This window comes from Chelonia mydas, chromosome 5 (assembly GCF_015237465.2).
Source record: "Chelonia mydas isolate rCheMyd1 chromosome 5, rCheMyd1.pri.v2, whole genome shotgun sequence".
Lineage (NCBI taxonomy): Eukaryota > Metazoa > Chordata > Testudines > Cheloniidae > Chelonia > Chelonia mydas.
Window position 1 is genome coordinate 88,409,801 of NC_051245.2, and position 24,314 is coordinate 88,434,114.

The 24,314-nt window shown below is 42.6% G+C and overlaps 1 protein-coding gene across 2 annotated transcripts in view; it reads left to right on the forward strand.

Annotated features, from left to right (window-relative positions):
* Positions 1–24,314, forward strand: part of GOLM1 (golgi membrane protein 1) — a 94,243-nt gene that overhangs the window by 13,916 nt on the left and 56,013 nt on the right. The window contains exon 1 of one of the 2 annotated variants that reach the window (XM_037901759.2): positions 19,184–21,886. The exons of the other annotated variant lie outside the window; for it this stretch is intronic. The gene's annotated coding sequence lies outside the window, so the exon portion shown is untranslated. Of the gene's footprint in view, positions 1–19,183; positions 21,887–24,314 lie in introns of those variants that run through there. 2 annotated transcript variants of the gene reach the window in all.

The following is a 24,314-nucleotide window of genomic DNA, read 5'->3' on the forward strand; positions in this document are numbered from 1 at the left end:
CCCTCTATCCTGGACAGGAGCCATGGGGGGTGGGGAGGACAACCCCCAGCTTGGGTGAAAGCAGCAGCTCTGAGCCCAGGCGTCCAAGCCTTGGCAGGAGCCATTGGAAGGAAGCCTGGAGCCCAGCTCTGGGGCTGCTGCAGTGCAGATGTGAGGGTGTACCGCCCTCACTTCTGCGCTGCCTGTGGAGGTGGGTCTGATCTCCCCCCATACCAGCCGGGCAGGGGAAGGACAAGTCCTGTCCTTCCCCAGCCAGCTGAACGAGCAGATTTCGGGGAGATCATGGGGAAGGACTTACTTCATGGTCTGTCACACGTTTTTTGTGGCCGTGAAATTGGTAAGGCCCTGTTCACAGCAGCTGCTAGCTCAGAATGAGCACACTTGTGAATTGTTCATTCTTTCTTTTATATGGTTTGGGACTTTGATCTTGTCCTCATGTAACAGGTGATCAGCAGACAAAGATCCTCTCCTCAGGGCACGGCTTCAAAAGGCTGAGTTCTGAGTAATTGGAGAGGATACATTGGAATACACCTCCCCCTTGAGATTGCCTGGGAAACCCTCCTAACTTTTTCTCCCTGTGGCAGACTGATAAGGGCTAGCACTTGAGTGAGCACTCTAGTCACTATTAGCGTAATTAGGTTTCACTGGAGAAGGCCTAATTGGACAGAGGCAAACCCCTTACCAGGCCAGATTAGGGCTGATGAGTCAATGAGGTAACAGGGAAGCTATATAAAGGGGAGGGAAGGGGGAGCAGAAAAACAAGAGGAGGTGAGCTTGACAAAGGAGGTCCTCTGAGTAAAGGCACTTTACCCTGCCCCCTTTTGTTTTGGAGAAGGGGTTAGAAAGTTGAGATACAGTGGGTAAAGGTGTAGAGACAGTGCTATGTATTGGTGGAGGGAATAATACTCAACACAGGGATGTTTACAGGCAAGAAGGTCTCAGTGTGATCTGTAAAAAGAAAAGAAGTACTTGTGGCACCTTAGAGACTAACAAATTTATTTGAGCATAAGCTTTCGTGAGCTACAGCTCACTTCATCGGATGGACGCTGCCCTGTCCCATAAGTTCGTTCCTGTCTGGCATATTGTTTCAAATAGCCCTTTGATGCTCAACACTTCCCAGGGTTTACACTGGTCATGTCTCACCGCTATAGAAGTTACATACAATTCCACAATAATACATAAACTTTGCATTTGTAATACAATGGACTCCAAAGCTATTTACATTTAACTCAATAAGATCTCCCAAAGATATTGCAGGACATTGTCAGATCCATCAAAGGGACATCATTCTGTGCTACATTATTAGCAAATGAGAATGAAAGCACGCACTATTGTTGATAGACCTAATAGGACTTAGCTCCTCACTCTGGCCTTTTTGCTTATGTTCGACTTCCTGGAACACTCCAAGAGTCAACGCAGTCTCGAGCCAGCTCTCTTCAGGAATTTGTAACTGCTGCTGTAAATGAGATCAGAAATAAGCCTGAAGGTTTAAATGTGGCAGGCATTTGTAGATCTACTGGAGCTTCTGAAATAGAATCAAAGTTGCAGAAGTGGCCCACTAATTATAATTCAGAAATGAGAATTATCTCACAGCAAACTACTTGCACAGGAATAGAGAGCTGCAGAGAATGATAGCAAAACTGAGTGTTGGGAATTTATTTTATGTAGAGATCCTTGTAAACAGTGTTTCCAGGCTACTAGTGACATGAATGATAAATAGAACCTGTCAGCGCAGGCACTTAGCCAGCATTGGCCTGACATTGATCTCAGCAGCAGTCTCAATACAATTGCCGGAGATTAGCTAGCAGCTGTAGCGGATATGCATTGCTTTACCTTTGAACTAGTCAACTGCAGGGCTGCCTCTCTTTTTATTACCCCCTATTGTTAAATGAGAAAGCAATTCAATATTCACACACAGGCATAGATCCCATAAAACACAGGGTTGCAGCCACAAAGATGAACATATCAATGCACAAAATACATACAGTACCATACAATACAAACAGATAGTAAATTCCAACACAGGTACTTTTCATAGGCAGGCCGATGCTTCCACATTCATGGGCAGACTGCTTTAACAAACAGTCATCCTATCAATTGGAAGGTCATCTTGCACTTCCAGAATTGCGGCACACAATATACATAATAAGGAGGGCTCTATGTGAGGTAGACTATACAAGGAGATATGGCTCAACATGCACATCCTAATGACAGTGCACTATCCTGAGATGCGTCAGTATAGGCTACCGCTGCCAGATGAATTACATCGACACTGAAAAGATCAGCCATTACCCAATGTGTTGTCTGCACTGAAGGCAGTGATGAACTGATTCCTGTATCTGTTATTAGTTTCCATTAAACAACTGTCCAGAGTGCTGAGCAGTGCATGCCAGAACAGAAGATGGTAAGTAACCCTCTTTGAAAGAGAACTAGGTGCAATCACCTAGAGCCTGCCCTTCTCTGCTGGATCGTGGCCCCATGACACTGACTGTCTTTCAATGTAAGGAAAGTAAGGGTCAAGAAGACTGTAGCTGCATGGGTACAAGGATTGGATTGGATACAAGGATTATAACCTTTACCCCACCTTGTGCACTCAGATTGGGCCATCTGTACTTTGTCCCTAATAATAATTTAAGCCTTACAAACATCCCTGTGAGGTGGGAAAGCATTGTTATCCCCACATGACAGAGGCACAGAGAGGGTGATTGGCATTAGTGTATACAGAAGACCATAGAAGCGCCAGAAATAGACCACGTATTTCCTTAATTGCTGCCCCACAGTAAAAAATTGTTGTCAAAAGTGTGGTCTGAAGGCCTGAAAAATATACCAAATAGATCAGTTTCAGTAAGTGGCAGTAGCAGTTCACATATTAGGAGAAATACAAACACACAGGGACACACATGTGTACACATGTCAAGCAACTGTGCGTGCAAACAGGTACAATTACCTGCTTTGTGTGCGTAAAACAAAGTGCCACAAGAATGTACATTTTTTTTTAATTCCATTTATAATTGGGCCTCAACTTCATGAAAATGCGACCCTTAATATAACAATGTAATATGTATGCAAAGTGGGTTCTGCGCTCCCCTTACTGGATGATCCATTCAGAGGATAAAAACCTGCTATTTGTGCCAGCTAATGGAGATACTCCTTTTCTATCAAGAGGTAGAGATCTGTGCTTTGATGCCAAGCCACTGTGGTTTCATCCCAGCTGATAGTCCCTGCTGAGGATTATGACATTACACTTGCAAATTTAGAGAAGAACAGTTGTGTTAACAATCTTTTATGTTTGTGGCTTTTTTTTAAACGTGGTAAAATAATCGCCTGAAAATAAATCTCCTGCCTTTCCAAACCCACAGGCTTGTAAGAATGTGGATGAAACACTCAGGCAATTTTTTTTTTAAATTGTAGTAAAAAAGTGTGACCTAATTTTAATTCCTACTTAAACACACAATGACTCCAACTTCCAAGTAGAAACTTAATTCTAGTTTTAACATTACCCCTAGGTATAAGTCCAGTTTAATGAGTAAGTGAATTAAAATGCCCAACACACTGTGGAATTAAGCAATGAATAATACTGCTAACTCCTATGCCATTAGTACCATAAAACTACAGTTAAATTAATAACTGAACCCCAATTCCTACATTATATAGGCTAATTAGTTCATATAAGGGGTAGCTTCCATCAAGGGTCTAATCCTTTGCCCATTGGAGTCAATGATTTGTAGATTCACAGATTTCAAGGCCAGAGGGGACAATTATATGATCATTTAGAGTGACCTCCTGTATAACATAGACCAAAGAATTTCACTGAATGGCAAAATGACAAAATTCCCATTAACATCAGAGGTACAGAATCAGGCCCTAAATGTGCATATAGGTCAGTTGGTAGCACTGATGGGCCCACATTACAGAAGAGGATTTAGGTTCATAGTGATGTTGGTGTGGTGAGGCAGGATGGGATATTTTCAAGTATGGTCCTACAAGATGCTCAGTACTTCCTGGGAAGGGTTAAGTGCCCTCAGCTCTGGAGCCAGGTCCTTTGAGAGATGGCATTCCTTCAGTTAGACAAAGTTAGACAAAGCTGTTAGGGGTATGGAACGGCTGCCAGATGAGGAGAGATTAATAAGACTGGGACTTTTCAGCTTGAAAAAAAGATGACTAATGGGGGATAAGATTGAGGTCTATAAAATCATGACTGGTGTGAAGAAAGTAAATAAGGAAGTATTATTTATGCCTTCTCATAACACAAGTGTGATGTTGCACTCTATATGACTTTATAAAAATATGCTAATGAGCATGAATATAATGTAACTGGGGTATGCTTCATGCAGAAGGTCTCTTGTAAGGTATCATTACAAAGCTTATAATCTACTGAATGTGTTCATCCTATTTGTATGAATGTATTATTCTTGTATCTGAAACTAGAAATATAAAATATAACTCAGAGGGCCTATTTTAATTATGCAAAGTGTGGGCCATTAATGGTGGTTTGGAATCTTGATGGCTCCCATTAACCAGGACAATTGACTGTAGGTAACTCTGTTTACTTGTGAGACTTCCTGTATACCTGTGTGCTGGCAAGTGGGTAATGAAGTCTTACATGTCACCTGAACTGGAATCCATCTTTAACCTGGTGTTTTTCCATTGAGAAGGAGGGGAGAAATCCCAGAGAGGGACAAAGGATTCCCGCCTTATGCAAAAGATATATAAGTGGGTGGAACAGAACAAAGGGGCAGCCATCATGAGAAATCCCCTAGCTACCACCTGAGCTGGAACAAGGGCTGTACCAGGGGAAAGGATTGTGCCCAGACTAGGAAGGCATCCAGTCTGTGAAAGAAACTTATTGAAACATCTCTGAGGGTGAGATTTTATCTGTATTCAGTTTTATTACTGTACTAGACTTAGATTTGCATGTTTTATTTTATTTTACTTGGTAATTCACTTTGTTCTGTCTGTTACTACCTGGAACTGCTTAAATCCTACTTTCTGTATTTAATAAAATCACTTTTTACTTATTAATTAACCCAGAGTATGTATTAATACCTGTGGGAGGGGCCAAACAGCTGTGCATATCTCTATCAGTGTTATAGAGGGCGAACAATTTATGAGTTTACCCTGTATAAGGTTTATACAGGGTAAAACGGATTTATTTGGGATTTGGACCCCATTGGGAGTTGGGCATCTGAGTGTTAAAGACAGGAACATTTCTTAAATTGCTTTCAGTTAAATCTGCAGCTTTGGGGCACGTGGTTCAGACCCTGGGTCTGGGTTGGAGTAGACTGGCTTGTCTGGCTCAGCAAAACAGGGTGCTGGAGTCCCAAGCTGGCAGGGAAAGCAGGAGCAGAAATAGTCTTGGCACGTCAGTTGGCAATCCCAAGGGGGTTTCTGTGATTGAACCCATCACAAGAACTAGGGGTCACCAAATGAAATTAATAGGCAGCAGGTTTAAAACAAACAAAAGGAAGTATTTTTTCACACAGTGCACAGTCAACCTGTGGAACTCCTTGCCAGAGAATGTTGTGAAGGCCAAGACTATAACAGGGTTCAAAAAAGAACTAGATAAGTTTATGGAAGATAGGTCCATCAATGATTATTAGCCAGGATGGACAGAGATGGTGTCCCTAGCCTCTGTTTGCTAGAAGCTGGGAATGGGCAACAGGGGATGGATCACTTGGTGATTACCTGTTCTGTTCATTCCCTCTGGGGCACCTGGCATTGGCCACTCTCGGAATACAGGATACTGGGCTTGATGAACCTTTGGTATGACCCAATATGGCCATTCTTATGTTCAACTAAGATTACTCCTGCCCATTAATATTCTGTTGGTGGCTTTACAGATATTTCAGATGCCTAGAATATAAAATACAAGTTTTTAAGGTAAGTCAAATTTTGGCCTACAAACATAATGTTGAAATCAAATGCTTCAGTACATTGTTGTAATATGGAATCTTTGCTTAATTTGACTGTATTTTCTTTATGGGCAAAAATATCCTTTTGGCACACATTTCAGAATCATTATCTAATGAGACCATCTTACCAAACAACTTCATTGAAGTTCATGAGATCCAGAGGTTGAGAAGGGATATTCAAGGGTGTTGGGGGAGATGGTGAGGGGTCTTGTGTGTGGGAGAGAGGGAGAGAGAGAGAGGAGGGTGATGGCTGAAGGATAGGTATAGCACATTATAGACTTTACCAGTACACACACCTATAAAGATAGGTATGTCAAGAGCACCTCACAGGCACTGGTGTTGAAGGTAGCTGTTAGATCTAAAAATCATCATGGACACTTGATCTTCCTGTCACAAAGAGCAGATATCCAGCATTAAGATAAGCTGAGTTCCTGTGCCATTCCCAGGTTTAAAAGCTGCATGTTCTCTATGATCTATGAAAGGAAGATCAGTGACTATGGATGCTAATTAATGAGATTTTTGATGTCAAGAATTGGGTCCTGGAGTAAAAGCCTAATAGTCATGTCTTAAGAGATGCTTAAGTTCACTGGCTCAGCACCTCTGTCTTGCCACAGTGATGGCTAAACACATGCTTCAGTGAGGTTTATATTGAGCTGTAGCCTTCTGTGATGTCATTAGATCACCTCCATCTTGCTAGTTTTATGCGTAAGTCCAGAGTTCTAAGAGGCTAATGGCTCAGTACCTCTAGCATGATTATCTGATGTCCAAGCTCAGACCTCTGGTAGGGTTACCAGCTTAGGACCTCAAGCTTGCTGAGTTGACATATATGTTAACCATAATGCTGATCACAACTAATTTATGTATTTGATGATTATATGTTTGTGTTTTAGGCATGTGAATGCAGGCTGCCTTAGCTGTTTCTAACAATAATCACTTGAATTAGTAGACACTGTCTCATGTGACAAGTGTCAAGCTGTCTGGAGTAGCTCATGAACATGAGTGCCAACCTCCGGGCAGACTGTCAAGAAGCAGGGCACAAACTCCAAGCTGGTTGTGAGTTCTATACTTAGATTTCACCAACAAAGTAACAAGTGTGAACTCCTTGTGGTTAGTCTGCTATAGTGCTTGGAGTCACAGACAGTCCCTTTGGGTACTCGAGTTTATCTTGCCACCCAGGCAAACCTGCCTTTATGATAGACGGTCCCTTTCACCAAAAATCACAACAATATTCAGAAAAAAGAAAAGGAGGACTTGTGGCACCTTAGAGACTAACCAGTTTATTTGAGCATGAGCTTTCGTGAGCTACAGCTCACTTCATCGGATGCATAGCATATCGTGGAAACTGCAGAAGACATTATATACACACAGAGACCATGAAACAAAACTTCCTCCCACCTCACTCCCCCGCTGGCAACAGCTTATCTAAAGTGATCCTCAAGTAGAGCCATTTCCAGCACAAATCCAGGTTTTCTCACCCTTTCCCCCCCCCCCACACACACACATACAAATTCACTCTCCTGCTGGCAACAGCCCATCCCCCTTTGAAACCCCTCTTTATAATGCGCATGATAATCAAGGTGGGTCACCTCCAGCACTAATCCAGGTTTTCTCACCCCCCCCCCACACACCCCCCTTTTTTTTTTCCAAAAACCACACACACAAACTCATTCTCCTGCTGGCAACAGCTCATCTTACAATGTGCACAGCAATAATCCAAGTTTAACCAGAACGTCTTGGGGGGGGGTTTGCAGGAAAAAAAACAAGGGGAGACAGGCTACCTTGCATAATGACTTAGCCACTCCCAGTCTCTATTCAAACCCAAATTAATAGTATCCAATTTGCAAATGAATTCCAATTCAGCAGTTTCTCGCTGGAGTCTGGATTTGAAGTTTTTTTGCTTTAAGATAGCGACCCTCATGTCTGTGATTGCGTGACCAGAGAGATTGAAGTGTTCTCCGACTGGTTTATGAATGTTATAATTCTTGACATCTGATTTGTGTCCATTTATTCTTTTACGTAGAGACTGTCCAGTTTGACCAATGTACATGGCAGAGGGGCATTGCTGGCACATGATGGCATATATCACATTGGTGGATGTGCAGGTGAACGAGCCTCTGATAGTGTGGCTGATGTTGTTAGGCCCTGTGATGGTGTCCCCTGAATAGATATGTGGGCACAGTTGGCAACGGGCTTTGTTGCAAGGATAGGTTCCTGGGCTAGTGGTTCTGTTGTGTGGTATGTGGTTGTTGGTGAGTATTCGCTTCAGGTTGGGGGGCTGTCTGTAGGCAAGGACTGGCCTTTCTCCCAAGATTTGTGAGAGTGTTGGGTCATCCTTCAGGATAGGTTGTAGATCCTTAATAATGCGTTGGAGGGGTTTTAGTTGGGGGCTGAAGGTGACGGCTAGTGGCGTTCTGTTATTTTCTTTGTTAGGCCTGTCCTGTAGTAGGTGACTTCTGGGAACTCTTCTGGCTCTATCAATCTGTTTCTTCACTTCCGCAGGTGGGTATTGTAGTTGTAAGAATGCTTGATAGAGATCTTGTAGGTGTTTGTCTCTGTCTGAGGGGTTGGAGCAAATGCGGTTGTATCGCAGAGCTTGGCTGTAGACGATGGATCGTGTGGTGTGGTCAGGGTGAAAGCTGGAGGCATGTAGGTAGGAATAGCGGTCAGTAGGTTTCCGGTATAGGGTGGTGTTGATGTGACCATCGTTTATTAGCACTGTAGTGTCCAGGAAGTGGATCTCTTGTGTGGACTGGACCAGGCTGAGGTTGATGGTGGGATGGAAATTGTTGAAATCATGGTGGAATTCCTCAAGGGCTTCTTTTCCATGGGTCCAGATGATGAAGATGTCATCAATATAGCGCAAGTAAAGTAGGGGCGTTAGGGGACGAGAGCTGAGGAAGCGTTGTTCTAAATCAGCCATAAAAATGTTGGCATACTGTGGGGCCATGCGGGTACCCATAGCAGTGCCGCTGATCTGAAGGTATACATTGTCCCCAAATGTAAAATAGTTATGGGTAAGGACAAAGTCACAAAGTTCAGCCACCAGGTTAGCCGTGACATTATCGGGGATAGTGTTCTTGATGGCTTGTAGTCCATCTTTGTGTGGAATGTTGGTGTAGAGGGCTTCTACATCCATAGTGGCCAGGATGGTGTTATCAGGAAGATCACCAATGGATTGTAGTTTCCTCAGGAAGTCAGTGGTGTCTCGAAGGTAGCTGGGAGTGCTGGTAGCGTAGGGCCTGAGGAGTGAGTCTACATAGCCGGACAATCCTGCTGTCAGGGTGCCAATGCCTGAGATGATGGGGTGCCCGGGATTTCCAGGTTTATGGATCTTGGGTAGTAGATAGAATATCCCAGGTCGGGGTTCCAGGGGTGTGTCTGTGCGGATTTGATCTTGTGCTTTTTCAGGAAGTTTCTTGAGCAAATGCTGTAGATGCTTTTGGTAACTCTCAGTGGGATCAGAGGGTAATGGCTTGTAGAAAGTGGTGTTGGAGAGCTGCCGAGCAGCCTCTTGTTCATATTCCGACCTATTCATGATGACAACAGCACCTCCTTTTACTTCCAGTCCCAAAGGATCAGTCACTATCCCAGGTCAATTGCACCTTAGACCTCACACCAAAGATGCTTGTAGCCAATCCTATAATAAACTAACTAATGATTTATTAACGAAGAAAAAGAAATTAGAGTTATTTACAATGTTAAAGCAGGTAAACATATACACACAAATGAATTAGTCTCAGGTTCCAAAAGGAATTAGAAATTGCTCCAATATGCAAGCTTTCTATGTCCTTTGGAGCTAACCCAAGCCAAGCAGCTTGGGGATCACTACTTATGCTTACAGAGTAGCAGCTGTGTTAGTCTGTATTCACAAAAAGAAAAGGAGTACTTGTGGCACCTTAGAGACTAACAAATTTATTTGAGCATAAGCTTTCGTGAGCTACAGCTCACTTCATCGGATGCATTCCGATGAAGTGAGCTGTAGCTCACGAAAGCTTATGCTCAAATAAATTTGTTAGTCTCTAAGGTGCCACAAGTACTCCTTTTCTTTTTACTTATGCTAAGAAATAGTGCCCTATCCAAATTCCAAGCAGCATAGTGACCCATTTTCTTCTGGTCAGGGATTTTTTATTCCCTTTCTCCAGAGTTCACATTGTGATGGGACAAGTGTTTGCAGCCACCTCTTCTTCATGGGTCTTGGGGGGGCAAGCAACAAAGTCTTTGTTCTTTGGTCTTTCACAATGGCTCATTTGGGTTCAAAGACCCTTTGGTGTGCAAGACCAGCCCTTTACATTATTTCATTCTTCTTTCCTGGTTGGTGAGTTACGCAGTTACAGAAGTTTACAATGCAAACACTCAATATAACTTTATATCATGGGGGTCCAGGTGTTATAGGTGAGATCAATACATGCCGCATCTTATGAGCATTTTATCAAGTCTAAATACTAAACACATTCTTATAAAGGTAACATCTATTTTAACAATGCTAACACGCAGGTGAGCCAGGCTGGTTTCTGGCTATGCATATGTCAGTGTTCAGTGAGGCTTAGGGGCGTTGGCTTGAGCTGGCATCTGATCTGCCAGCGTCACAACTAGTATTGACCTTTTAAAATCCTGACTGATGTTAGGTGTCTGGGGCCAGGGAATAAAGATTAATTTCTTGCATGTCACACTTACATTAAACCTATGATTGCTTTGATTTTTAGTGTTCATGGGATTTATACTTGAGCAACCTGAACACTACACAAAACAAAGATTTGGATTGGGGGAGGGAGTGATACATTGTTATAAAAGTTAGAAATTGCTGACTGCAGGGATGCATGAATCCTGCTTCCTGCCTTTTGTCTAACTTTTCTTTAGGTGATTTAATACCTTCACTTTTCAGCAGTCTCTAGTGTAAGTAGCAGAGACATGCATGAGAATTCTTCCTGTGCTGTGTCAGTAAAAAACTGTCTTTTGACTAAAAAAAGAGAGAGAGAGATTATGCAATTTTCATAAGGAGCGGCAACCATATCTGCACATTGCATATTTTAACAGGTATTCTGCAAACCCCTGGATCCAGATGAACACCTTGATTTTCAGTTAAATATTCCATCTTCCTCATATGAGTTGCATACCTGTATCAACGCAACACATTTTACAGTAACTCCTCACTTAACGTTGTAGTTATGTTCCTGAAAAATGCTACTTTAAGCAAAACGATGTTAAGCGAATCCAATTTCCCCATAAAAATTAATGTAAATTGGGGGGGGGGGAGAGTTAGATTCCAGGGAAACTTTTTTTGCCAGATGAAAGACATTAGAGAGACAGAGAGAGAGAGAATAAGTTTTAAACAAACAATTTAATACTGTACACAGCAATGATGATTGTGAAGCTTGGTTGAGGTGGTGGAGTCAGAGGGTGGAAGAGGGTAGAATATTTCCCAGGGAATGCCTTACTGCTAAATAATGAACTAGCACTCGGCTGAGCCCTCAAGGGTTAACACGTTGTTAATGTAGCCTCACACTCTACAAGGCAGCACGAACAGAGGGACGAGTCACAATAGACACATGACAGTGGCTGCAAACATTCCCTGCAGAAACTGAACCCATGCTGATAAACCCACCCTATCCCACTGGAGTGCACCACTCCCTCCACCTTCCAAAGTGCCAGGGGGTGTGCATGTGTGTGTAAGACAGAGACACACACTGTGTGTGTATGTGTCTGAGAGAGAGAGAGAGACGCATTGCCCCTTTAAGTACGCTGACCGCACTCTAAGTACATTGCCTTTTTAAGTAGATCAACAAGTAGGGACAGCAGCTGTTGCTAGCAAGCTCCCTCCATCCTGAGCCATGTCATGTCCCCCCCTGCTCTGTGGAGATGGGATACAGGAGCAGGGGGCAGGAGCAGGGGGAGAGGGACACCCTGACATCAGCACTCCTCTTCCGCCCCATTCTCTGCACAGCAAGCAGGAGGCTCCCGGGAGCAGCTCCAAGGCAGAGGGCAGGAGCAGCACACAGCGAGGTGGAGGGACACCTGAATTGCCCGGCAATTGATAGCCTGCTGGGCGACTCCCACACAAGGAACTTAGGGGAGCTGATGGGGGGCTGCCAGCCTACCTTGGTTCCAAGCCCCCACCAGCTAGCTCCAACGGGCTGCTCTTCCTGCAAGCAGTGGACAAAGCAGGTGGTTGCCAAACAGCGTTATAAGGGAGCGTTGCGCAACTTTAAAAGGGAATGTTCTCTAATAGATCAGTGACGTAACAATGAAACAATGTTAGCCAGGACTATGTGAAGTGAGGAGTTATTTTATCATTAAAATAGAGCATACATGAGCTGATTTAGTGTCTGATCCACTTCCCTTGGTAGCTGATGGAAGGACCTCAATCAACTTCAACAGGAGTTGTATTGGACCCTTAAACAAACAGGACTTCAACCATTTTCTCCAAGTTACTGAAGAAATTTCAACTAATCCTGGAAGGAAAGTCTGTTCCAGAGCTAGGAAATGTAGACTGAAAGTTAGTAAAGAATGTTTGAGATTGTAAACTAGAGAAACAAGAGACTGATCTTCAGGGTTCTCTCTCATTAATTACATGTAGAAGTGACTAGCTGTGAAAGGTTTGGTGTGGGGATAGAATCCAGTTTTCCAGGGTGGCATTCAACTGTCCTAAACAGGAGACCATGTGTTCTCTTCCTGCAGTCCCCTGCCTCATTCACTACAAATCTTCCAACTTCTAAAATAAATGAGGTAAGGGTCACTTGGGTGAATCATGATTCTTCCACTCTTACACCAAATGCTAGGCTATAGAATCCTGTGTACCAACTGTGCTTACCCCCAACTAGTTTCACTGGACTCAGTACCTCCTAGTCTTGCCTTCGGGTGCTGTGACCAGCAGTGAATACAGTGACCCTAAACAGTCTTCTTAAAGCAAAGTACTGTTTCATCTTAACAGAAGGAACAGCAAAGCAGAAGAGAACGGGCTTTAAAAAAACTCAAAAGGCTTACATGCATATCTATCTTGAAATGACAGGTTTCAGAGTAACAGCCGTGTTAGTCTGTATTCGCAAAAAGAAAAGGAGTACTTGTGGCACCTTAGAGACTAACCAATTTATTTGAGCATTCGCTTATCTTGAAATGGAGGCTAATCTTTCTCAAGACATTTCCAACTTCTGGCAGTCTCCTGAGGGAATCAGTTCCCTCCAACCGTCTAGCTCCCTCCTCTCAAGAATGTCTGTCCTTCAAACCTCCTGAGGCTTTTGATTTCCCCTCCCCTCCCCTCACAGAGACTGAGTTTCTCCTCAGGAAAACCTGTCTGACAGGTCCAGCAGGGCCAGCATATAAAAGGAAATGGTTCTGCATTGTTCCTCAAGTGTTTGCAGAAAAGGGCCTCTCAGGATTCACCTCCCTCTTCCTAGGTGCTTTTTCTGACTAAACGGCACTGAATTAACTCAATATATGCAGACAGTAAACAGCAATAACTCGGTCAAGATACAATATTCATAAGTTATTACTGGCACCTCTAAATCCATCAGAGGCATTTATTATACTCTATACCTAATGTTTGTTAAAGTTACAGTATGTCCTAGAAGTGTCACTGAGAATTCGTGTAATAAAGGCTTGTGTTCCCAGCAAGTGATAAATGTTGGTAAAAGCTTTGCTTTTATGTAGTGAAATTGCTATGCCTCTTCTGAATAGAAAATACTCTTTGATCCATCACCACTCTGCTGTCTTTTGGCACTTCCATGTGAGTTCACCCTGGTTTCCCTGATATATCTCCTACATATTGCAATTATCACGCATCATGTTCTAACCAATGTGAAAGAAATGGGAAACAATCGATTGATTACTGATTCAGTTATTTTGTTCCCCACATCCTAAAAGTTACTAATGCATATTAACAATCTTGCACTAGTTTAAGTGCATGGTTTTGATTTGTACATGGAATATAATTTCAGGTGTCCTGCTCCTGAGAATTACAAGTGCTCAACCATGCTTACACAAACCTCTGGATGTAATCATCTTGGCAGTACAGCCCATGCCATGCTACCTGATTACATAGTGTTTCCACGTATACCCTTGGCTCCTTTGTCAACGGCAGTGCTCTCTAGGTTTGAGGGTGAGGCTCCCTCATGGGTGCCTCAGTTTAATGCTGTGGAGGTCACATATAAGCAATTACCTGTCCACTTTTTATTGCTAACAGTCATGACTTTCCAGCCCAGCCTGCTGATGTGTTTCATATTAGCATTAACAACATTAGGAGCTCTGTTCCTACTGGCCCCAAAGGATGCTTAGAATACAATTTTAAAAGAACACAGTGTTCCCTGTGCTTTCCCAAACAAACACATGCTGTCGAAGGGTACAATGCTAAGGTAAAACAAGTTAAAAGGATTGCCAGCAAGTAATACATTTTAATCATCTTTGATTTTTTTCCCCCTTCTTCTTTCTTTTATTATCTTGAAAATGTGGCATGAAATCCTGTCCACATTGAAAGCAATGGTAAAACTCGCATTGACTTCAATGGGCTGGGTTTTCACCTGTGATCTTTTGTCCTTCTTCATCTAGCATAGATAAAATCAACAGGTTTTTCTTATATCAATAAAGTTTTTGACAGATCCTCAGCTGGTGTAGCTGACTTACACCAGCTGACTTACACTTACTGAAAACCTGGCCCATATACTATCGGAACATATCTTGACATTTTTGTTTATTATATTTGTATTGCAATAGCACCTAAAAGTCCTCAATCAGGAATGAGGTCCCATTGTGCTAGAAACTGCACATGCACATAGTAAGATGAAGGAGGACTTGTGGCACCTTAGAGACTAACAAATTTATTTGAGCATAAGCTTTCCTGAGCTACAGCTCACTTCATCGGATGCATCCAATGAAGTAAGCTGTAGCTCACGGAAGCTTATGTTCAAATAAATTTGTTAGTCTCTAAGGTGCCACAAGTCCTCCTTTTCTTTGTGCGGATTCAGACTAACACGGCTGCTACTCTGAAACATAGTAAGATATAGTCGCAGTTCCAGAGTGCTTACAGACCAAGGTCCCTAAGCTGCAAAGACTTGTGCATGTGCTTAAAGTTAAGCATGTGTAATAGTCTTTGCAGGATTGAGGCCTAAGACAGTAAGCAATATAGGAAGAACAGGGAAGGGATCTAATAAAACTATCTACAATTTTATATGCAAATTATGTTTACAATTTTAAAATAGAATAAAAGTGTAAACTATACCCTACTGCTCTTCAGCCCAATCATAATTAATTGGTGACTTATATGGGGAAAAGTGGCTATTGAGGAAGGATGATGCTAGTTTGGCTCTCGGAATAATGTCTGCAAAAGCAGCACCAAAATACAGGGTCTGATCCTGTTCTTTTTGAAGTCAATATTAGAGTTTTCTTATTGATGTAAGTGGGCCAGGATTGGATCCATTTTTTTGCTTGATGAATTTATTGCTAATCAGGTGCTAAATTAATAAAACTCTGAACAACCTTGATCATTACATCCCAGACAACTTTCTTTATCAGATAATATTGATTATAAACTACTGTAGGTCAAACTTTGACTTTGTGAATAATACATCTGATAAGAGTTTTTACTTGGAGATTATGTATCTTAAAGGTACTGTCAAGAATGATAGGAATAAAATTTACACATAACTTTGTCTTGGGTTATGGATGTGAATGCGCATTGTACCTCAAAGAACAGGATTCTTGTAAAGTTACCTGCTTTTTTAAGGAACAAGATCATTGAAGAGTGGCTGTGTTTCTAGGGGAATCCCACAGGAATTGGTTCTTGGCTGGACACTATTTAATATTCAATGCTGACAAACTTTGCAGATGACATAAAGATTGGGGGATTGGTAAATAATGAAGAGGACAGGTCACTGATATAGAGCAATGTGGATAAATTGGTTAACTGGATGCAGGCAAACAATAAGCATTTTCAGTATAAGATCATAAATCTATTAACAAAGAACATAGGTGATACTTTCAGAATACTGTCTATCCTGGGAAACAGGGGACAATAGGAATACTTGAAGGTCATGGTGGATAACCTGCTGAACATCCTAAGTGCAACACTGTGATCAAAAGGACTAATGCAATCCTTGGATGTATAAACAGGTAGGAGTAGAGAGGTTATTGTACCTCTGTATTTGACACTTGTATGACCATTATTGAAATAATATGTCCAGTTCTGGTGTCCATAATTCAAGAAGGATGTTCAAAAATTGGAGGGGGTTCAGAGAAGACCTGTGAGAATGATTAAAGGATCCAAAAACATACCTTAAAGTGAAAGACTTACAGAGCTCAATCTGCTTAGTTTATTAAAGAGAAAGTTAAGGGGGTGACTTGATCAGTCTATAAGTACCTACATAAGGAAAAGAAATTTCATAATAGAAGACTCTTCAATCGATCAGACAAAGGCATAACAAGATCTAATGGCTGGAAGTTGAAGCTAAAAAAATTCAGACTAGAAATAAGGCACTTTTTTTTTTTTAACTATAAGGGTAATTAATCATTGGAAAATGTTACCAAGGGTTGTGGTGGATTCTCCATTACTGGTAATGTTTAAAGCAAGATGCTTTAATTCAAACAATATGCTCTAGTTCAAGTGCAGCTATTGAACATGAAGGAGGAATTAACACATGAAATCTTATGGACTCTGTCATGCAAGAGGTCAGACAAGATTATCACAGTAGCACTTCTGCCCTTAAAATCTATGAAGCTGTACATATGTGCAACTGTGCTGACAAAATGGCAAACTGGCTTTGATGGTGGTGAACACTCAGTGGAAGAGCTAGGATTTTGCGTTAATATTCTAAGATCAGGTTCAGTTTTTGTTCTTAGGGCAGGCTTAATTTCAGCCCTATCAACACATTTGTTCAAGGTCTGGAAAACCCTTTCTTTCCTAATTCTTCCTGAGAATGAAGAACAGTTGTTGCTTTAAAAAAAAAAGATCCTAACTTTTGCAAGGAAGTTGCTTGTACAATTTTGTTACCTGTACGGAAAACTTTTAATGCATAATTTCTATTGCAAATCATGAAAAATCTCTTTGACTACAAATGTACCATACTGCAGCATTCAAAGACCAAGAAACTCTTCACTAAAACAGTCTCTCAGTGCCTTCATACTGTAAATACATTATCGCTTTGCATACTACATGAAACCACTTCACTCTTTTATGAATATAAGCAGAGAACATGAATATCCCTTTATTTAAGAAACACTTGCATTATATATTAGATTATCCAGTCAATGGATCCTAATTATGACATCTTTTGTACAGCACTTTGAAGATGCTAGCACTACATAGGTGCTAATGATAAATGATTACTACAGGTGTTTGAAAAAGCCACACTCCCACTCACTATTGCAACTAGGAAACATTCTGTGGTGAGCCTGCAGCCTAACACATCCCTTTCTGAAGAATTTTAAAAATAATTGCGTCCAGCCTTTGATTGTGAGGGTAACCTACCAAATGTAAACTGATGCAGTGTTCTGTTCCTGAATCTGTAGACAGAAAGCTCCAATGCTTCTCCTGCTCCTCATAGTTTTCCCAAGCAGCTACAAAATGAAATTGACAAGTATCTGAATAGTTTGGTTGCTGGTGTTCAGAACCTTGTGGGCCACAGTGAAACTGACAAGACTTATTTATATTGATTGAGAGTATATGCCCACTCTAAGCATAAAATATTTCTAATAGGAGCCAGGAGGACTAGGATAGCAGAGATTTCTTCACTCAGACAGCAAGATTGCTCTTCCTCTTCACAGGTTGATGCCTCCTTTTTAAAATGTAATGCAGGACATTTAGGTCCCAATTCTGCAAACACTTTTCCATTGACATCAATGGGATTACTCACATGAGTAAAATTACACATGTGCAAACATGTTTGCCATAGCTTTAGTTGCTATGGGATAATACAAGCGGCTGCATGAGAAGGTTTGATGATACATCATTCTCATCCTTCCCAACAAATGTCAGACTTTTTGATGCTAGGAGCTGCAGAACGAGCTTTTTTTTGTTAAATTTTTACTCTTTGTTCAGATAGAAATTGCATTCTTTTTACTAAATCTTCTGCATAAAATCCATAATTGGACATTTTGTCTCTCAATAATTACTTCTGTCACTAATCTTCAAACTTCTCCATGTACTTCATTGTCTGTAAAAAGATGTGTTGCAGTACCTTGATAAACTACTTTCCCTCTGCTGTTCTATTTCTTTTGTCCGTTTGAAAGAGGAATCCAGGATGAAGAAAAACATTTATAACTAGCACAACATAGTTAGTAACTGATCCCCTTTCCTATGGCTTACAGACTTGAAGTAAGGGTGAATTCCAAAGTAATGGAAAATATTATATAACTACATAATAATTTTAAAAATGTGTGAACTAATTCAAGATGTTAAATAAGAAAATAATAAGCTGCACCAATATTGAAATTTGTAAAGGAAATGTGAATTTTTAAAAAGTGGCCTCTAATTATGGGCACCTCTGTTTTTTTAGGTACTGAACTTTTCAGACATGAGTGTTTCAGGTTGGGCATCCAGATACTGAGGCATTCAAAATCAATGGCCATTATCAAAAATGTGGGCCTAAGCAGCTAGTTATCTTCACTTCTGTCTTTTCCAGTCTATGCTAGTTGGGGTAAAAATGTGGGTCAAAGGAACACAAATACAGGCTATGGTATAGTGCTGGCTGGTGACTTAACAGGGATAAATGTGAACTTTTAAAACATGAATTTGATACAGTTGAACTCACATCTGTACAGTGGCCACAATATTCAAAAGAAATATTGTTTACAAATAAAGTGGTGGGACTTGGGCAACTGGAGAATTCAGAGATTGATAAAGGAAGTGATATTGGAGACTTGGTGGGGAATATGGTGAAACGCCCATGGCTACTGCCCATGGTCTGTGTCACTTTGGAAGGTAAATAGATAGACCCCTTGTTTTTCATTTTATTTCGTGTTCTTTTGCATTTGTGAAAAATAACTTGTAAAATGAAATCAAACAAACAAAACAAAACTACCCCAGAGTGGCAGCTTCAGTCCTGTGGTGGCTGGGCCCAGCTCCCCGCTCCAGGCATTGTAAGCTAGTGCACAGGGTCACAGTGCCACTCATGTTTGACCCGTCTGCTCCACTCTGAAAATGGCAGGGTGGCTTCAGCCAAATTTGAGTGAGTGGCATTGGGACCTGGCATGTGGGGCACAGCACAAACAGGTTGAGATCACCCTGCGAAACCTCCCACAGCGCCTCCCATTCTGGATCCTGCCCCCAGGGCATCCAAAGATAAAACTACGGTAGAACCTCAGATTTACGAACACCTTGGGAATGGAGGTTGTTCATAATTCTGAAATGTTTGTAACGCTGAACAAAACGTTGTGGTTGATCTTTCAAAAGTTTACAACTGAACATGGACTTAATACAGTTTTGAAACTTTATTATGTAGAAGAAAAATGCTGCTTTCGACCATCTTAATTTAAACGAAACAAGCACAGAAATAGTTTCCTTATTTTGTCAAATCTTTTTTTAAACTTTCTCTATTTTTTTTAGTAGTTTACATTTAACACAGTACTGTATTTCAATTTTAAGTAATCCTCTTTCTTCTTTTTAGTGTTTGTTATCCATGAAAAAAAATGCCAACCCAGAAGCCCACCGATTTTAATGTCCATTCAAATAGCACTAAAAAAAAATGCTACAGTAAAACATACCAGCACTAGTCTTTATAATGACAATTAAAAATAAGCATCCAAACTTAACTTTCCTGCTTAAGTACTATAGGATAAACTACGCAGACTTGAAAAAATCTTCAATGGTACTCTGCTTGAGGTTGCTAACAGGCTTTTTTGCTGCTAAGGTGCACAGCTCTTGAACCATCATTAGGTTCATTGGTGTGGCTTCAGGCTGTTGTCTTCAATTGCTTGAACAGGCAGCGAAGTACTCTTCTGCTTGCATGTGTGGGATCTCCTTGGTGTTTCTCCCCCTCCTTCTTGTCACTATCAATGTCACTGTCCATTTCTCTGTGCTGTTTCACGTACCAATTCAATTATCTCATGGTTGCTAAGAATAGGGTGTCCATGCTCATATTTATCTGCGTTTAGCCATTCCTTCCTGTTTCTCCGTGGTGATATCCAAAAGATGTCGCTCTTCAGAAAAATTTAGTTGATTTATTTCCATCTGATCATTGTTTTCCCAATTATCAGGTTCAGTGTTATCAATACATGGCCAAAGTTTATTCCACTAGCGTCTCAAAGACTCAGAGCCAATCTCACTCCAGGATTTGCACACATGTCAGCATCTTTGCTGACAGCATCTTTGATTGTCAGCTGTTTACAAAAATCTGTAAGATTCAAATCGCATTGATCCCAGTAATAATTGCCATAAGAGGTTTCACTTGTATCTATGTTTCATGTTTGCCAGAATGCCTCGGTCCATTGGCTGAACCGTTTGTGATGTTTGGTGGCAAAAACAAATACCAAATGCTTCCGTCAATAGATTTTCAATGGCAGGGTGACATGGAGCATTATTGATCAGTAGCACAGCTCGGCTAGGTAAAGATTTTGACATAAGGTAGTCTTTTACAAGTGGAACAAAGTTTTTTAAAAAACAGTTGGTAAAAATGCCTTTATCCATCCAAGCACAGCGCTGGCTGTAGTAATGGACGGGTAGAGCTGACATAGTGATGTCTGCAAAGCAGACTTTTGTGAACGAACACCAAAGGGAGCCATCATTGTGACCCCATCTTTACTGGATTTGAAATTCTTTGCTGTTTTTCTGAACTATCTACCAGAGTCTTGTTTGGAAGCAGGCGTGAGTACCGGCCCAACTCGTCACAGTTAAACACAGTCCTGGGTAAGTTTGTGCTGTTCAATAAATGATTTGAAAGTGTTTGTAAATTCACCAGTGGCATTCGAGTCAGCTGTCAGAGACTCCTTGCATCCCCAACTGCTGTATTCCATGCCACCCTTGCTTGCTTTAAAATTGTCCTCACCTTTGTCTGGATACATTTCTCAGTAGATTACTTGGCCTTTTTTGTTACTATCACACCGGTTATAGTAGTGCCTTTTGATCTCGCTCTTGCAAATCACAGTTGCATTGCCCTATCAAAATCAGCAGCTTTGAGTAAATACAGCTGCTTTTTACTGCTCCACTGTCTTTGGAGTCTTTTGAAAATTGCTTTATTTTTTCCTGGCTTTTCCAAATATCAATGATGGTTGCTTTCCTGATACCCTATTCTACTGCTATGTGGCTGAGGCTAACACCATGGCATTGTCAAGTTTTTAAAATAATTCTAGCTTTATGTCAACTGAAAGTGTGACACATTCTCACTTGCCACTGCTTGCCATTTTGCTCAGTCATACAGTATTTGCTTTATTATTTATTTATCCCAGCTGATGCATGATTGCGTAGGTCCAGGTCCAGGTCCAGATGAGGTGTGCGGGTTGACCGGCCAGTTCCTATCTCTGGTGTTCGTGTCGCCGAGGTCCTACTCTGGAGTTGTGGTGGTGCTAGGGGGCAGATGGGAAGGTTTCCTCCTATTTCCTGCTACTAGGTGGCCGGGGTGGTGAAGATGTGGCCGGGCCTCAACGTCTGCACGGCTCCCCTAGGCTGGGGCAACGGGGTGGGAGGTGGCGGCTGCGGCACGGGGGCTGCCCCTGCAGCGGGCGCGTGGGGGGAGCCCCGGCTGCTGTCTCCGTCCCGCGAGGGTGCGACAGACCGCGCGTGGGGCCCGGCCAGGGGGCAGCAGCGTGGGCGTGGAGCCGGCTGGTGCCCGGAGGGGCGGAGGGAGCTGCCCAACCTGCCTGGGAGCGCTCAGCTCCCTCCCCGTTCATTGGCAGGCTCCCCTCGCCGTGCTTCCTGCTCCGGCCGCCGCGCCGCCAGCCGCAGCCGCCGCTTCCTCCGGGCCGCGGGGAGGTTGCTGAGAGCCGGGAAGGTGCTGCCGGCCGGGCCGTCCCCCAGGAGCGAGCGGGCCGTGGCGCGCTGCGAGCGGCGGAGAAAGGTGAGCGAGTCCCGGGGCCGCCGCTCTGCGGGGCCGGCCCGCCCCGCCCCCTCTTGCCCTTCCCCGGCGGCGGGAGCGCATCCCTGCGGGGACTGCCTGGCTCGCGGGCCGGGCTCCTGCTTGGCTCGCTCCTCGCTGCACCCAGTGCCTGGGCTCGAACGTGCGCGGGGAGAGCAGCCTGGCCATAGAGGGAAGGGGGCTAGTTCCCCTCCCCCAGGGAGCCCCGGTTGATACGGTCCCTCGCAGAGTCAGCTGCCATGTAGCTAAGCCCTGCTCCTCAGAGCTGGCAAAGGGCGTCCCGGCTCTTACACCCTGTCTCTCTGGTAGGGAGTTTCTTCGCCCACCAGTGAAACGCAGCCACATCTTGGGGGGTGGGGGCGCATTTAAGTGCGCAGCCGGCCATACTGAGGTACCGCCCACTGATTGGTGCAGGGATCGGTGAGAAGTAAGAGAAGGAAGCAAAGTACCACGAGGCTACTTTGGAAAAGTGTCACCGTCTGATTCTGGTCCGGAAGGGGATTTGGGGCGGGGCTTTATCCTTGCTCCTGGGCCTGCCTCTGGTCTTTGGAGAAAAGCCACCCAGAAGCTGGATTATAGCACCTGGAGTGGAGACTTGGCCAGGGGAAAGAGTGGTTGGAAAAATAAACTTGCTCAGTCATGGTAGTTATCAGATGAGGGTAACTGCCGCATTGTGAATGTTTCACCATTTATTTTTATCTAGGGCTTGTCTATACTGGCAATTTACAGCGCTGCAACTTTCTCTCTCAGGGGTGTGAAAAAACACCCTCCTGAGTGCAGCAAGTTTCAGCGCTGTAAAGCACCAGTGTAGACAGTGCACCAGGGCTGGGAGCTGCACCCCTTGTGGAGGTGGTTTTTTTCAAAGCTCTGGGCCACTGCGCCATGACCACGCAAGCCACGTTAAAGCGCTGCTGGTGTAGACTAGCCCTTGGAACCTCTCAGAACCTCTGCTTAGACTGGTGAGGGTGTATGTGTGGGCACATTTTTATATATATTATATACATTTTTGTGTATTTATATATAATATTCACTCCTGATCAGGGAAGGAAAACTAATAATGGGTGACATTAAGAAGGTTGTGATGTTTCATGCCTATTTTTCTTTAGTCTTTACTTAAAAATGTTAATGGTGACCAGATACTCAACATAATTAATATTAACGTGGGGGAGAAACAGATTTCAGAATAGGGAAAGAGCAGGGTAAATAATATTTAGCTAAATTAGATGTATTCAGGGTAGCAGGGCCTGATGAAATTCATCCTAGGGTACTTAGGGAACTAGCTGAAGCAATCTCAGAACCATTAGTGATTGTCTTTGAGAACTCATAGAACAGACAGGTGAGGTCACAGAGTACTTGAGAAGGGCAAACATCCTACCTATCTTTAGAAAGGAGGACAAAGGGAACCTGAGTAATTATAAACCAGTCAGCCTACATTTGATACCTGGAAAGATACTGGAACAAATTACTGAACAATCAACTTTTGACCATCTAGACAACAATAAGTAATAGCCAGCATGGATTTGTCAAGAACAAATCATGCCTAACCAACTTAATTTCCTTCTTTGACAGGGTTACTGGCCTAATGGATTGGGGAAGCAGTAGATGTGATAGATCTTAATTTTAGTAAGGCTTTTGACACAGTGTTATATGACATGCCCATAAGCAAACTAGGAGAATGTGGTCTCTATGAAATTACTATAAGGTGGGTGCATAACTGGTTGAAAGACCATACTCAAAGAGTAGTTATAAATGGTTCTCTATGAAACAGAGAGGGTTTTTTTAGTGGGGCCCTACAGGGGTCTGTCCTGAACTATTCAGTATTTTCAGTAATGACTTAGAAAGGAGAGTATGCTTATAAAATTTGCAGATGACATTAAGCTGTGAGGGGTTGCAAGAATTTTGAAGGAGAGAACTAGAATTCAAAATAACCGTGACTAATTGGAGAATTGAACTGAACTCAACAAGATGAAATTAAATAAAGACAAGTGCCAAACTACAAAGAAGAAGAGGTTAGGGATCCTGCCCTAACCTAACATTGTTGCATGGATTCTAAATATCCACTGTTCTGTTACTAAGGACTTCCTACTTTTAAAATTTCTCCCACTTGATAAGGCACTCCCCCAAAAGCATGTGAAATCAGTTGTCGAGCACAGTGTTTCTCAACAACCGGTCCCTGAGAGCTTCCTGACACACTTTAAGAAGGCAGCAAGTCCCTGCTATCAAAAAGGTTGAGAAACACTGGTAAACCGTTGAGCTGAGTTGAGTTGTTGACATCATGCAAGATGCCTAGACAAAGAAGTAAACAGTTGGGAGCCACACTGGCCTTTGCTTACACTAGAAACCCAGGACAATTCAGAGATTCGAAGGCCTATTCCTATCTTTAACTCGGCTTGATCATGGGATGGGTCCT